Genomic DNA, 17,735 nt, shown 5'->3' with positions numbered 1-17,735 from the left:
AGCCATTGGTTCGTGTCCTATGCTCCCAAACAGGAGAAAACAAGCTTGCTTCATCCTCCATGTGACAGCCCTTCCCATAGAAGCCAACTCTAGGGGACCCACAAAGTCAATGAGCAAATCCGAAGGGCAGCAGTGGTGCGGCCTCAGAGAGAAGCAGTTCAGCTTCATCCTCTACAGCCAGCGCGTGTGGCACCCTTTCCCCCTCCTCCGCGGAAAAGGGGCCCTTGCTGACTGGAGAGGAGGAGGAGGAAGAAGAGCTACCACCGCAACATGGCCTTCCAACAGCACAAGCACATGCCTGCACATGTGCGTGTGATGTCGCATATCCTCATTACAACTGCAGGCACCCACAGTCCTGAGGGAGAGATGGCACACCTGGACCTTTTGATGTTTGAAGATTGCTATCTTATTTCCTCTCAGTCTTCTCTTTACTAGATTAAACATACACAATTCCCTGCACTGCTCCTCATAAGGCTAGGTCCTCAGACCCTCTTGGTCACCCTCCCTCTTCACACATTCCAGCTTGTCAATATGCTTCTTAAATTGTGGTGCCCCTGGAAACAGTATACCAGGAGTGGTCTGACCAAGGTAGAATAAAGCAGTATAATCACTTCCCATAATCAGGACACTACAATTTTTTTTTTGATGCAGCCTAGAATAGCATTAACTTTTTTTGCTGCTGCATCACATTGTTGACTCATGTTAAGCTTGTTGTCCACCAAGATCCTTTTCTTATATACTGGAGGCAATCCTGATGTCCCCCATCTATGCTAGAAAAAGAGCTATGAATAATTGACTACAAGATTTGGATGGGGTTGTATTAATAAGCTACAGTGACACATCAGTGTACGCCACACAAAATACTTAAAAAAAATGTTCACATAGCTCAAAAATGGATGAATGACTTTTATTTCAGTCAAATTTCCAAGAGAAGTGTTAACTTTGCATGAAAACTAGGCATGGAAGACTCCACTCTGTGGGAATTGTTTTTTCAAGTTGTGACTGATGAGAAACAGAAGTTTTTAGTGGAAGTTCCTCCATAAGCTCAGCTGGAAGGTGCAGCGCCAAAAAGAGTGCTGTGAGAAAGGAAAGCTTGGTTCTCATATGATCAACAGCTGTATTAAAATCCATGTTTATGCATTTCCTCTCTCCATTAAAAAGACCTTGTGGACTTTAAAGGTGGAAAAGAGGAACAAAGGAATAAGTGCTATAGGTCTCATAAAAGAATGGTTTTTAAATGAACTCTGGCTCATTCAAATGGGCTAACACATGCGGTCTAAAAAGAGTCTAAAAAAGGGTGACTACATTAAGGACAGGGGACAGGTGGTGCTGTGGTCTAAACAACTGAGCCTAGGGCTTGCCGATCAGAAGGTTCGATTCGAATCCCTGCGATGGGGTGAGCTCCTGTTGCTCGGTCCCAGCTCCTGCCCACCTAGCAGTTCGAATGCACGTCAAAGTGCAAGTAGATAAATAGGTACCACTCCGGCAGGAAGGTAAACGGCATTTCTGTGCGCTGCTCTGGTTCGTCAGAAGAGGCTTAGTCATGCTGGCCACATGACCCAGATCCGCTGTCTGCGGATAAACGCCGGCTCCCTCGGCCTATAGAGAAAGATGAGCACCGCAACCCCAGAGTCGTCCGCAACTGGACCTAATGGTCAGGGGTACCTTTACCTTTTTACATTAGGACAAATTTCTATCAATACCAGACCAAGTGATTTAAAACAAATGGTCTCCAAAATAACAAATGGTGAATAAAACTGATATAAACAACTGAGAAAACAAATGCAAGTTAGGTCTTTTGAAGAGAGCTTCTTTACTGGTTTAAAATAATTAGACAAGGTATTGACAGGAAGCATCCATGATTTGTTTGATGAATGTGAAAAAAAAATCAAATAAATTATAGCAGAAAATGAGTAATGTAAGAACCAGAAACAATCTCTCTGCCCCACTCCCCCTAAACTGGAGCTGATGTTTGACTCCTGCTATGGGTGATTGGGTGTAAAATTTTAGATTTACAAAAAACAAACAACAACAACTAATGGGCATGATCCATTATAGAAAAGACAGCACAAATTTTCCATCCTGACCTAGCCTGTCTGGCTCATCCAGTACTGCTTGGCTATGAATGAACTGGGGTCTGATGGGCTGGGAAGCAAGAAGATGTTTGATTGATCATCAAGGATGTTTCAAAGTAAAATGTGTTGCTAAGCTTTGTTCCTATATGTTTTCCCATTGCCCTTTCTCATTACACCTCCTATTTCCAACACATGCCCCATCATTGTCAATACAACCAGTGAGCAAATGTTTTCTTTTTTCTCTTTTAAATTTTCTTTCTTTTTTCTCTTTCTAATTTTATTAATCTAGATTTTCAAGATAGCCTACAACCATAAAACAAATATAAAACAGATCAAAAACACCAGAAACAAAAGCAATTATTGTAGCAGCAGTAAAAATTCAAAAAATAAAGACATAAAATCAGTTTAAATCCTTGGAAAGCCTTTTTTTTAAAAAAATGTCTAAAATGTGGCTCCCTGGGCAACCCAGTCATATGGTGGCTTATCAATAAAAGTATTTTTTTTTAAAGCCTACCAAGTGGCAGGGATATTTAGAGAAGGACCTCTGGTGCCAGACTTAACAGGTAGGTTCCTTTTTTAAAAAAAACCCACAACACCAACATTTTCAGTGAATATATCCCCTCCACGGACACCTCTGTGATGATGATGATGGCATTTAAATATCTGTAATGAGGTGTTTTCAACCTCATCTTTTGGCTTCCCTCCATCCTTTTTTTTTTTTTAAATAATTTTTATTAAGTTTATAATATACAAAATTCAAATTCCAAAATACATATTTCCATAAATCTAGTGGACTCCCCCCATCTTCCGGACACTGCATTCTCTGTAAAACCAAAACCTCAGCAATTTGTTAACTTATTTTAAACATAATAATATATCTTCCATTTTATCGTGATATCTGGTCTCTAAACATTTCAATCCAAATCCATTAATTTTTAGTTTCAACACAATAAAATTATTTCATTACACCACTTCTGTCTTGTTGTACCTTATTTACCAATTCAAAGATTTACCAATACTGAAGCTATAATTTCCTAGAGAGAAGCATTTTTTAACATTCATACAACTTATAATGCTTTTTCAAATAGTCCTTAAATTTTTCCCAAACTTCCTCCGTTTCTTCTTCTCCCGAGTCTCGAATTCTGCCAGTCATTTCAGCCAGTTCCATATAATCCATCAGCTGCGTCTGCCATTCTTCCAGTGTGGGTAGATTTTGTGTCTTCCAGTGCTTTGCCATCAAGATCCTTGCTGCTGTAGTAGCGTACATAAAGAAAATTCTATCTTTCTTAGCCACCCTCTGGTCTACCATGCCCAGGAGGAAGGCCTCCGGTTTCTTGGGTAAGGTGAGTCTAAGCACCTTTTTTAGTTCATTATGTATCATCTCCCAGAAGGCCTTCACCTTCGGGCAGGTCCACCAGAGGTGTAGAAATGTCCCTTCCTCCTCTTTACATTTCCAACATTTATTATCAGACAGGTGATATATCTTTGCAAGCTTGACTGGGGTCATGTACCACCGGTATGTCATTTTCATGATATTTTCCTTCAAGGCACTACATGCCGTGAATTTCATTCCGGTGTTCCATAACCTTTCCCAGTCTTCAAACATAATGTTGTGCCCCAAGTCCTGCGCCCACTTTATCATGGAGGATTTAACAATCTCATCCTGTGTATTCCATTTAAGCAGCAAGTTGTACATTCTCGAAATTAACTTAGATTTTGGCTCAAGCAACTCTGTCTCTAGTTTCGATTTTTCCTCCTGGAAACCCACTTTTTTGTCCGCTTTAAAAACTTCCTGGATTTGAGCATAATGCAACCAATCTCGCACCTTGTTTTTTAACTTTTCCATACTCTGCAACCTCCATTTATCTCCAATTTTTTCAATTATTTCCCAATATTTAGGCCAATGGGCCTCCATATTGAGTCTTTTACGTGCTTTGGCCTCCATCGGTGAGAGCCACCTCGGAGTTTTACTCTCCAATAAGTCTTTATATTTTGACCAGACCATAAAAATTGCCCTTCTGACAATATGGTTTTTGAACGATTTATGAACTTTAACCTTGTCGTACCACAAATATGCATGCCACCCAAAAGCATTATCAAATCCCTCCAGGTCGAGGACATCAGTGTTCTCCAACAAAATCCAATCCTTCAACCAGCAGAGGGCTGCAGATTCATAATATAACTTCAAGTCCGGCAGGGCAAATCCCCCTCTTTCTTTCGCATCTGTTAGTATTTTAAACTTTATTCGGGGCTTTTTGCCCTGCCAGACAAATTTAGACATATCCCTCTGCCATTTTCCAAAACATTCCACCTTATCCACGATCTGGAGGGCCTGAAACAAAAATAGCATTTTCGGCAAAACATTCATCTTTATAGCAGCTATTCTGCCCAACAAGGAAAGTTTCAGTCTTGACCATGTTTCCAAATCTCTTTTGATCTCTGACCAACATTTCTCATAATTATCCTTAAACAAATTCAAATTTTTGGAGGTCAAGTGCACCCCTAAGTACTTTACTTTTTTAACCACATTTAGTTCTGTTTCTTTTCTGAACTCCTCTATTTCGGTAGTTGTCAAGTTTTTTGCTAAAACTTTAGTTTTTTGTTTATTCAGCTTGAATCCCGCCACCCGACCAAAGTCAGAAATTAATTCTAACGCTCTTTTAGTACTAGAGGCTGGCTCCTGTAATGTTAATACCAAGTCATCTGCAAAAGCTTTCAGTTTATATTGTTTCTCTCCGACCACAATTCCCTGTGTCAACCGGTCATTTCTAATCATGTTCAATAGCACCTCCAGGACTGAAATAAACAACAGAGGAGATAAAGGGCACCCCTGTCGTGTCCCTTTTTCAATTTTGAACTCCTCTGTCACCACGTTGTTTACTATCAATTTAGCTTTTTGTTCTGAATAGATTGCTTCTATTCCATTTTCAAACCCCCGCCCTACTCCCATCCTTTCCAAGTTTTTCTTCATAAACATCCAAGAAATGTTGTCAAAGGCTTTCTCCGCATCAATAAAAATCAACACCGCTCTTGTATTTGAGTTAGTCTGTAAAAATTCCAAAATGTCAATGATGTTTCTTGTGTTATCAAATAAATGTCTGCTAGGGAGAAAGCCTGCTTGGTCCTTATGAATCACTTCATTTAATACTTTCTTAAACCTGCTTGCCAAAATGTCTGCAAAGATTTTGTAATCCACATTTAGGAGTGAGATAGGACGGTAGTTTTTAAGTTGAGTTTTTTCAGTTTCTGATTTTGGTATCAACGTGATGAAAGCTTCTTTCCACGTTTCCGGTGCCTTCCTCCCCTCCATAATCTGGTTACAAACTTCCAACAATGGTTGTATCAATGAATCCTTCAGTGCCTTATAATATTTGGAAGTAAGCCCATCAGGTCCCGGAGACTTGCCCAGTTGGAGGTTCTGAATGGCGCATTCAATTTCTTGGATTGTAATATTACAGTTCAGGGTTGCTCTCATTTCCTGGGGTATTTTTTGTAATCCATTAGTTGTGACAAATTGGTCCACCTCCGAGCCTTTTTGTGGCCTTTGTGAATAAAGTTCTTTGAAATATCTCTGGAAACACTTTCTAATTTCCTCGGGTTTCTGAACCATTCTCCCTTCAATCTCTAGATTTGTAACTGTATTAAGTTTTTGTCTCTTTTTCAACTGCCATGCCAACAACTTCCTGCACTTATTAGCAGATTCAAAGGATCTTTGTTTCATTTGTTTAATTTTCCATTCCACCTCTTGATTTATCAGTTTCGAATATTGTGCCTGGAAAAACTTCACTTCTCTCAATACTTCCTTTGATTTAGGCCTGGATCTCAGTTTTTTCTCTCCTTCTCTTATTTTCTCCAAAATCTTCTCCTTCTTCTCATTCCAGAGCCTTTTTTTAATCGTATTCTGCTGTATTAGAAACCCTCTCATAACTGCTTTACTTGCGTCCCAGATTGTTCTTTTTTCCACGTTTGTCTTTAAGTTTATTTCAAAATAATCCTTTAAAACTTTTTGGGCCTTCTTAACAATCTCCTGATCTCTTAACAAAGCGTCATTCATTCTCCATCTGAAAGATCCGGTTGTATTTAATCTCAATTCCATTCTCAAAGCGTTGTGGTCGGAGCAGGTTTTTGGGCAGATTTCCGCTTTTCTAGTCTTAGGTGCCAGCCCTCTAGTTATCCATATTTGGTCGATTCGCGTCCATGTCATGTGGGCCTCAGAAAAGAAAGTTCCTTCTTTCCCTAGAGGGTTCTTGATCCTCCATATGTCAATCAAATCCAAATTGTCAGTCATTTCGAAAAAGGTTTTTGGTAGTCTGCCGTCTTTCGTTATATTAGCGCTTTGCGACTTATCCATATTCACTGAGGCGACGCCGTTCATATCTCCCAACATGATAATGTTGTTGTAATCCAAATAGTCCAGCATAGTCTCATGCAGCTTCTTGAAAAATTCCGATTTTCCATCATTTGGGGCGTATATTCCTAGAATTAAAAACTTTTCTCCTTGTGTCTGAATTTCAATTGCCAAAATTCTACCCTGTTCATCTTTAAATACGAATTTTGGTGACAAGTTCTCCTTTGCATATATCACCACTCCTCTTTTCTTAACTTTGTCCGATGAGATAAATTCTTGGCCTAGCCTTTTGTTAATTAACACTTTTCTGTGGAGTCTTGTCACATGTGTTTCTTGCAGGCAAATAATGTCCAATTGTTCTTTTTTCAAAATATGAAATACTTTTCTCCGTTTTTCTGGAGAATTCCCGCCATTTATGTTCCAACTAAGAAGCTGTAGAGACATCCTGGTCTACTTCTTAAATATCACAGTTGGGTATCTAATTTGTCCTCCGTTCCCGAAGGCTGTGGTGCCGGTCCGCCTCCAGATGGTACGGGTCTTGGTGGTGATCCCGGTGGTGGAGGCCAAGAATCTACAGCTCTCTTTTGGAGGTCCTCCTCGTTGTCGTGTAGGAACTTCTGGTGGTCCTCTGGTGTTTTAATTCTTACCTTCTTTCCTTTATAGGTGAATGATAAACCTTGAGGGAATTCCCCTCCATCCTTTTTTTGTCTGTACCTTTACCTACCCCCCCATACCTGTCAGCCATCTGCCTTGCTCTTATTAGGCTACTTCTGAACTGTGTCTAACAGCCCTTGCTTCCAGCTTGGACTACCCAACTCTTCTGGTGAGACACATTTGCCTCCTACTCATAAAAGAGGCAGACTTCTTTGGAAGTTGGAATTTGCTACAGTGAACAGTATATTCCTCTGCCACTGCTTCTCTCCCACATATTGAATGTGGGAGGCTGTAGCCCTTTGAAATTTATGAGGGTGGGGGAGCAAGGAATGAATGAATATGGGGCTTGTAGGGAAAACAAAACACTGAGAAAGAGAATTGTGGCTTATTAGCTATTCCCTCCTCCATGGGGAAATTGTGTTTATGAATACAAAAGGCATGACTCGTAGTTAATCCATAAATTAAACACTACAGCAGAAAAAGGTATTATTTGTACCAAACAGCTTTCTAGACTTTAAGGAGGTATCTTCCCCCCCAGTGAATACTGAAATGATTTTCTGACAGCATAAAAAGTCATAAATAATCCAATGTCGCTGTATACAAGGAGAAACAAATACCAAGCATGTATCTGGAGAGGTAGGAAGTGACGTCTTTTACCAATGCAAAGAACTTCTGAAATACAACCCAAATTTGAAATAAAACTGAAATCCCTGACCTCATCCGCTGCCAGTTTTCATCATGAATATTCTCCAGATATATTTGCAAGTACTTCCTATTCAACATTTGACATCGAACATCAAATGTTGAATGAGGTCAAGACTGCTCATGTGAAGAGTAATAAGTTATGTGTGAATGAAGGGGAAAGCCCGATTTTGTATTAATCCCAGAAACTTAAAGTCATGGAGAAATGGCCTGTCTTCCTTCAATACGGCACCATTAGCAAGTTCTGGTGGCATTATCAGCACCAATGCCTTTAGTGCAGACCTTTCGACAAGCCTAAAATGTACATCGGGATCTGCCACAGGTGGCAGCCTCCTCACCTTGCCTCATAGGTGGGCCAGCTGTGCCTAGAGAGGACTGCAAATGTCAGAGGGGCTTGTGGGAATCATTCTGAAATCCCATCAAAGATCTCATTGGAATTCAGAGCAATCCTCATGATAAAAACAGATCAATCTGTTGCAAGTAAACACTATTTCAAACATAATGAGATAAGATTGACGCCTGCATGTTGATAGAACAACACTGGGTGACTTGGGATGAGTTTGTGCATCTCAGGGGTTTGATCTCCAAGGACTGTTTCACACATGCAAATTATTACACTGTCCTGTAGATCCTGAGTGATAGACTTGTCTTGTGTGAACTCACTCAGATCCGTCTTTGAAAGTATACATGACTGGTGCATCCTGTTCTTTGGCTTTTCTGATATCAGCTTGACACAAGAGTGCAATTATATAACAGAGTTAGATACTGCAGGCTATTTCCTTGTCCAAAGACATAAAGGAGCTTTCCAGCTGCTTTGGGATCTTGCAGAGCACTTAGCTGGAGACAGTGATTAAAAACCTTACTATTCATCACAGAGTCATTTTTCAAATTGTGTCTGCTTGAGATGTAAGAGTATGATGTTTGCCATTTAATGTCATGAAACGCACGGGGTGGGGGTGGGGGGGCCAACGATAATACTAAATCTGCTTCTCCTGTCAGCTTGGAACATTTTCTTCCTTTTACTGCTTCAGAAGTTACCATTGCTTGGGAACATTTTGTTGGCCACAAAAGAAAAACATGTACCCAAGGGGGGTCAAGACTGCTCGTGTGTAGAAAAATATGTCATGTGTGAATGAAGGAACAAACTGGATTCCTTATTAATTCCAGAAACTTTTAAGTCACGGGTGAAATTATGAATGCACACAATGAAGAGGAGCATTTGTGTCCCTAGGCTACCTACCAGTATACCACAGAGCTCCTTAATTGTTAAGTTCTACAAATGAGGAAAGGGAAAATAAGCCCAGTGCCTAACTGTTTTCAATTATTTTGGAAAGCAACAAGAATATGTGGGGGTTTCAAAGTGAATGAGCATCATTTCTCAGGAAAAAGAAAACAACATTTTTCCCCCCAAAAAAGCTAGTTCTTCCCCCTCCCAGACTGATTTTGTATTTGCATTTGTACTTGCAGCTCAACATGCAAACATAAATCTTAAAGCAATACAGTGGTACCTCAGGTTAAGTACATAATTCGTTCTGGAGGTCCGTACTTAACCTGAAACTGTTCTTAACCTGAAGCACCACTTTAGCTAATGGGCCTCCTGCCGCCGCTGCACGATTTCTGTTCTCATCCTGAAGCAAAGTTCATAACCTGAAGCACTATTTTTGGGTTAGCGGAGTCTGTAACCTGAAGCGTATGTAACCCGAGGTACCACTGTACTTTAAAACCTTCACCCTAAATTAATTCATGTATTTGTTTTAAATTTCAGTGTTACCTCTGCCAAGTACATCTCAATGACTGCTTCCAAGCAGCTCAGTGATACAGCAGAGTCTGTAACCTGAAGCGTATGTAACCTGAGGTACCACTGTAGCAGCATTTAATTGTAGACTCTTGAAGAAGAGGCTTGAAGCATAATCAGTTCCTTTGGCAGATTCACATCCATGAACCCCACCTCCCTTTATACCTAAGTGCACCAGACATTGTCAGATACCAAAGTAAAATTTGCACAACTTACAACAGCCAGGAGTGGTGCTTCAAAGCCTTCCACATGTGCTACGTCAGGAAGATTTTGGGTATCCCATGGCAGGACACAGTTTCAAACAAAGATGTGCTCTCTGAAGCCCATATTCTCGACATGTTTGCATTCCTGTCTCAGTAGGGTTGATGTTGCAAGCCTTCATGTCCACAGAATGGAATATGGCAGGATCCCCAAGGATGTGATCTGCGGGGAGCTGGCTTCAGGCACCAGGCCCATTGGCAAACCAACTATTTCAAGGATGTCTGCAAATGTCACATGAAGGCTGGAAACATCAACCCTGCCCTGTGGGAATCCCTTGCAGACAAGCACAGTGCCTGGAGACAGCCAGGTCAGTATCCACAGCAGTGACCAGAGGAGGAATGACCACTGGGAGGAGCGCAGAGAGAAGAAATGCCACAGTGCATCTGCAGCAGCACAACCGGACGCCTTAATCTGCCCCAGCTGCAACAAAACATGTCTCTCCCATATCTGTCTCTACACCCACAGCAGGTACAACCTTCCAACAGTTTGACTTCATCCCTAAAGGCACACTCATTGCCTTCTGAGACGGATGTCAAGAATTATTATAGAGAAATCATGAAAAGTGATTTTATTAAGTTATTTTAGTATTTGGTTAACATGTTGTTGGTGTGTGTAAGGGTGGAAATGGAAGCAACCCGGAATAATATATAGGTGCTCTCTTTTCTTGTGAGTTTCCCGCCTGGGTCTCCTTTGGTATTTCACATCTTATTCAGTACAGTGGATAAGGTGCTGATCGGGTTATATAAACCAATATTGTCATTTCCAAGTATGCAATAAAACATTGAACAATAAGGTGGCCCCCTCTAAAATGTGTGCTTGGATTCCCCCCCCCCCAAGTATATTCTGCGACCAATCAGTGACACAATTACAGTGCATTAGTGGTCGGTTTACACTGAACGGGTCCACACAATATTCTGCTTTTCCCAGGAGTCAGGGCCACTGAGCTAAGTGATACTTAGCACTCCCAAGCATGGGATTGCATGTATAGGATTGAGGTGCAGATCTCCTAATGAAAGCACCAGAACAAAACAAAAACAAAGCAATTAAGAGCTTGTTTCTTTTGTTGCTTAGGGACGCTTTCCTCCCTAACCACCCTCTGCTCCGAGTTCTCTGGAGGCTCAGCATTTCTGCTTCCTCTTTTTGCTACATGGAAAGTTCTTAGTAAATAGAAAACAAGTCTAAGAAAATAGAAGAGCATTATTAGTCATAAAGTCATCAGGGCACCCCAGAGATCGATTCATTTTGCCTAGGTATACCAGGGCATCTTTGTAGAACTTTTCAGCACTACCACATCTATTTGTTTTCTAAGTCTGAGGCAAGGAGAGGTTCAGTCCAATAAAGGAATCTCTGTAGCCAGAGTTAACAACATCTATTGATCAATGCTAGTACTGGCAACAGACCAATAGCTAGCTTTAATATTCAGAGAACAGTCCTCTTCAGACAGAAAATTATTAAATAGGGAAATTAAGGACACCCATATCCATTGTGTTATAATTACATCTGAAAGCATTTGTCAATAAATTGGTTGGATCAAAATAAAAGCTGGATCAAAACAATAATATAAAAGATCTGCATTTTAATCAGTGATGCTTTGTATTAAAAAGACAGTGCTGGCAGCCCACAAACAATCTATTATTGAAATCCCTTGTTTCATGGAATTCCTCACAGGCAATTTTGAAAACAGCAAAGTATGCTTAGCTTTCAATAATTGGATAATTAGCATGGTCAACCCACAGGTGTTGAGGAAGGGCTGTAGATCAGTGGGTGAGCAATTGCTTTTCATGCAGAAGGTCCCAGTTAAATATCCAGCAGTCCATATAGGACTGGGAATGTCCTCTGTCTGAAATCTTTGAGAGCCCTGCCAGTCAGTGTTGACATTACAGAGCTAAATGGTGTGACGGGGGTAAGGCAGCTTCCTATGAAATGCACAGCAATGTGGCAAAAAATACATCTTATATCCAGAAGTTGTGAAATGTTAGTTACTACCCAACTTAGTGGCCTACATTCACTCAGTCATTTTCCTCACCTTTACTATTACTTTTCTACTAATTCAAGGCTAAACTATTTTGGATTAGTTGCTTGCTTCACTAATCTAGAGACATGAGCCTCTGAGGCCGTATCTACCCTGCTTTGTCAGTTTGGGACCCACAAGGGAAGAGGAGACTCAAGCAGAAATAAGTTGAGACCAGTCAGGTAGGCCTATTAGGTATTACTGTAAATTACAACAAGGCAGGTCAGTTTAAGGCAGATCTAGTCAAGTATGTCAAGTCAAAGTCAGTCAGGTTGAGTTAAACCTAGGTAAGACAAGTCAAATCTGTTCACAGCTAAACCCAAGTGGGGATTCAAACCCTGGTTTCCCAGGTTCTAGCCCAACACTCTAACCACTATACCACACTGGCTCTCTCTGTAATAATTACTTAGCCCTTCTGTGTAATCTGACTGAAATGACTACAGCAGTGATGATTGCCCAGATGAAAAGCTAGCTGTGGAGTGAAATATATTTGTAACAAAGCTTTGCATCCTTTCATTTTAGTCATCTGAAGAAAGCCCAAAACTTTTAATGGTGTTCGCAACAGTTAATTGTCTTTCTCCCCTAGCCATTCGTTTTCAATTTCACCTTAATAATAAAGGATCAGTTACAATAAATGAATTTCTATTGCGTCCACTGGCCAGCAGTTATCCCCAAATTCACTGAACCAAATCCTCGACACTCTGCCTTTAGATAAATAATTTTAAAATACTTGCATTTCCTTACAGGCTGCCTGATGTACCATGCATGGAAAATGGTATTTCCATGCTATTTTTGATAATAAAATATGAAAACTGGCTTCTTCATCGTATCATTTAAACCATTTCACATGCTGAAAAAATCAGTTCTTCTGGTATGTGCCCCCCCCCACCCAATATTGGATACACTTAAATATGTGGGTGACATTGGAGTGTGTAATTGCTTAGGCTGTATAGTGAGGAATAGGATGTGTTTATTACTGATATCAGAGCACTAGAATATCCAATTTCACTCCTTCAGTTCCACAGCAAATGCAGCTTTCATGCCTCTCTCATAATATATACATTGCCCAGGAAGACTGAATTCCTGCATACCTCTACCTGTGTGTAACTTCAGAGGCAATAAATTGGAATTAACATGCAACCAATGTGTCAAGGAAGGCAGCCTCTATTTTCCAAATACGTATCGAGCAAACTGATTGGCAGAGTCTGATTTTCCTTTACTAATGATTGTAAATGGAGGTCATTTGGAAGGTTAACTACAAAACCAAGAGAACTGCAAAGGGTATAACCCTGAATATATTGACTTTGTCTGAACTAGTTATTTTTAAATCAATGGAGTGACCTGAGGTAGAGTAGCAAATGATGCCCCTTCTTAATGACCAAGACCAGTCAAGTTTTCTTGGTGCTTGAGTCACAAAACCCCACAAGATCTCACCCCACCCTCTCTGGAGGTAAAAAAAATCACAAGAATAAGTTAAATAAGTAACAATTAGATCCATTTTCATGACAACCCAAATCAGCCAATTTGCCTGACCATTTCACTCTCTCTGATGGGTGTCCTGAACCCCTGGCCTACCTTGCGGCAAGTCTGTACCTCAAGTCCAAAGACCAGTCGTCAATCCAAAGGTCAGGAAATACAGTGCAAGGTCAGTTCAAGTAGGCCAGGTCAGCAGCCAGGAAACAGTCCAGAATCAAACCCAGCACACAGTCCCATAGAAGTCCAGAAACATCCAAGCACAGGTCCACAAACATGGGCAGTTGAGCCCATCAGCTTTGCCTCCCTTTTGTCCTTTGCATGCTAATTTCAGCAGCTGGGCTTGATGAGACCCTCACCTGTTCCAAGCCTACTCCAGCTGAGAAATCACACCCCTCCTCTCAGAGCTAGCGAGTCCCACCTGGCCAGCCAGTGAAGTGAGCTGTGGGGCCTTACCCTGCTCCACAGCTTCCCCATCCCAGCAAGTTGCAGCAAGACTGCTATCTGGAGTTCAGAGGCCTGACACCAACCCACCATGCGAGTGTGCATTAGGCCCTCTGGGAAGACCTGGTCCTTTGGGGCAATTTGGACCCATATCACAATGCCACTGGTTTCCACTGGATGGTCCCAAAGCCCCAGATTAATCAAATCCTGCAAATAAATAAAGCTATTGAACTCCCTAGTTAGCATATGCCAATATTTTATGTTGTTTGGCACATTCACAGATTTTTGAAAACAAAGGCAACTGTGTGTGTGTGTGAGGGGGGTGAGATACAGTAAGTCTCCCAAAATTACCTGAGTGAATGTCTAGGTGCATATGAGATACGGCCCATAAAATACATCGTAGTCCTAGTCTGCTTTGGGCTTTAAAGGTCGTTCATGTGTTCCATGTTAAGCGAATCATGTCCGGTACTCATCTTTACAAACCTCATTTAATTCTCCTCCTTTTAACAGGGCGTGAAGGCACTGGTAAGAAACGAAAGCTGTGTAGCCTTGCACATCGCTGAAGCACTCCTGTGCATTTCCAGCCTCAGGAGAAACTACGATGGTGGGCCAAGAGAAAAGCAGAAGAGAAGCTGACACCGTGCCAGATTTTTCTGGCCATTTGTTTAGTTCAAAGAATCACTTGGGAGAGGCTGGGATTTATTTCTGGAGCTTGGGGGAGGCTGGGACTTACTACAGCCGTGTGGTGTAGTTTAAAGTCAGAGGCATCTGTTGTGTCCCATTATTGTTACATTTTGTTTAGAACGGCTCTCTGCATGTGCTTGAAGTTCTGAGCACATAAGGAAGGCTTCATCTCACAGTATATTATGAATCAATAACCTGCTAAGCATTTCAGCTGCAAAAAGTAATAATTTATTTTGCAGGCTGAGGAGAGGAATGCACAGTCCCGCTGTGACAACTGTATAATAGTCAAATGTCTCCCTTCTTTCGACCTGGTGACACAGATTCACACACAAAAGGGTGTTTATAAAAGCGAATAAGGTTGAGCAACACAACCATATGTTGTGCACTGGCCGTGGAGCAAGGCGTGCCTGAATTTGCACCCGGACTTGGCATGTAATATAGCACTCGAGCAATTCAAAAACAAACAGAGGAGCGTCAAGTTCCTTGCCTGACAGATTGTGATTATGAGAATGGATGTGACATGTGAGGAATAGCACCTGCCTGACCTGCTTATTGATTCATCTGCAGATGGGTTGTATCAAAACTAGAAGTCAATTTGCACATGCCAAATCTGCTTATTGCCTGCCTCCCCACCCCCAGGTTAATTCACACCAGGCATTTTCGGTGCACTTCTGGATGCCTTGTCACCTGAGGCTGCGTGCGGCTAACACCTCAGCACCAAGCAGCCTCCTCCGTGCTTTGTGATGGAATGTTATCTGTGCCTGGCACCATCTGGTGAACATGCCAAAGTGCTCAAGGATGCTGGGTGTCAGGTAACACGGAGACCAGAAAAGAAGGAGTGCTAGTGAACAGAAGGTATATGCGAATGCTCTCCTGGGTTATATTTCTACCTGATTATTTCCATAACCTGGAGTCTGTTGTTTCTCCAAGAATGTACGATGACGGATGCAATTTCTCTGCACCTGCTTTTCCAGAAACCTTAGTATACTTTCCCAGAAACCTTAGCAGCAAGGCAACTGTTATAAGAAGAAGGGTGACCTGGGGAGAGCAAGCTGCACACTGTGTAAAATCGGCGCAAAACTGTAGAGCCATGGATGCAAGCCCTCTTAGATATCTAGCATAGTGAGGCTTTGAAGCACCCAGAAACTGACGTACTTACTTACTTACTTACTTACTTACTTGTCTGTCTGTTTGTTTGTTTGTTTGTTTATTTTAGCAAAATGTATTTACTGCTTAAAAATCTCTAAGCTGCTTACAAGAAGTATTAAGATTACCAACAGAAATAGTTAAAGACAAATAATTGAAAACATCTAAAAGATAATTAAAATCACAGCAGGCTGAAAAGAGATTAAAACACATCAACTTCTATGTTTCTAGAGAGGCTTGCCCAAACAAAACGTTTTTGGGTTTGTTTGTTTTTAAGGGAGGTGCTGATAAGGAGAGTGAACCTGCCTGATGTCAGGAAGTATTATGCGGCACCTGTAAAACTGCCAATTCTGCAGAACGAAGTGGTAAAATGGGTATATATGTAGGATAAGGTGATCCTTCAAGCAATCTGGTCAATAATGCAGGATTGGCTATGACGCTAGGCAAGGGCATGGACACACACACACACACACACACACACTCACACACACAGGGTGATCCCATTATCTCCTGTATTGTATACATAAAGGTAAAGGTACCCCTGCCCATACGGGACAGTTGTGACTGACTCTAGGGTTGCGCGCTCATCTCGCTCAAGAGGCTGGGATCCGGCACCGTCCGAAGACACTTCCAGGTCACGTGGCCAGCGTGACAAAGCTGCATCTGGTGAGCCAGCACCAGCGCTGCACACGGAAACGCCGTTTACCTTCCCACTATAAAGTGGTACCTATTTATCTACTTGCACTTAAGGGTGCTTTCGAACTGCTAGGTGGGCAGGAGCTGGGACCGAACGACGGGAGCTCACTCCGCCATGGGGATTCGAACCGCCGACCTTACGATCAGCAAGTCCTAGGCACTGAGGTTTTACCCACAGCGCCACCCGCGTCCCTTGTTGTATACATACTGTGTGGTAAATTAGGCTGTCAGAGGTTTACCGTGGAACAAGGATTTGAACCTACATCTCTTCATTCCAAGTGCATTCACCGGCTCATGATGACTCTGAGGAGCAGCAACAGAAATCATTTTTCCGGTGAAGGGTGTTGTTTCTGTGTCAATGTTCCTGGTAAACTTTTGTGTTTCCAGTGCTTTTTTTCTAAAAAAAAAAATCTTTAGGGGTCCTCTCATTTTCCTACTCATATTGAAATACTGCCCCTCAATGAGGCCAAGCTTGTTGTTGTTGTTTAGTTGTTTAGTCATGTCCGACTCTTCATGACCCCATGGACCAGAGCACGTCAGGCACTCCTGTCTTCCACTGCCTCCCGCAGTTTGGTCAGACTCATGCTGGTAGCATCAAGAACACTATCCAACTATCTCGTCCTCTGTCGTCCCCTTCTCCTTGTGCCCTCCATCTTTCCCAACATCAGGGTCTTTTCCAGGGAGTCTTCTCTTCTCATGAGGTGGCCAAAGTATTGGAGCCTCAGCTTCATGATCTGTCCTTCCAGTGAGCACTCAGGGCTGAGTTCCTTAAGAATGGAAAGGTTTGATCTTCTTGCAGTCCATGGGACTCTCAAGAGTCTCCTCCAGCACCATAATTCAAAAGCATCAATTCTTCGGCGATCAGCCTTCTTTATGGTCCAGCTCTCACTTCCATACATCACTACTGGGAAAACCATAGCTTTAACTCTATGGACCTTTGTTGGCAAAGCTTAGATTCACAAAATGCTTAGGGGTATGTGTACCCCTGCGTACCCCCAGAAAAAAGCACTGTGTGTATCTAAATAATAAACCAACAGTGGAAGTTTTCACTCTGGGATGGTACCAATAACTAGTAGTTATAAATACTGATGGATTCATGCAAAATAAACAAATAGAGAACCTACACAAGTGACACTGGCATTACCCCCCACAAACATACTAAATATTACCACCACAATCCCCTCTCCCCCTTCTCTCTCTCCTCCTTCCCTCCCCCACCTTACTCTGTATAATGTCTCACATCAAATGTAAAAAAGACTTTATGATTTTTTGGTGGGTGGGTCGGAGAGAATGTACTTTTTTTGTGAACCAAGAAGATCTTGAATGAATGAATGAATGCAGTAGGAACCTGGTCCGATTATTGCTGCATGGTGCCCAAATGACAGGAAAAGGCATTAATAAAATCTCCCATGCATATTGACCAAGCTCCTGTGGCAGCTGACAGTG

The sequence above is a fragment of the Podarcis melisellensis genome (assembly GCF_964234715.1).
Source record: "Podarcis melisellensis genome assembly, chromosome: 3".
NCBI classification, from domain to species: Eukaryota; Metazoa; Chordata; class Lepidosauria; order Squamata; family Lacertidae; genus Podarcis; species Podarcis melisellensis.
Note: the sequence above shows the minus strand (reverse complement) of the source record.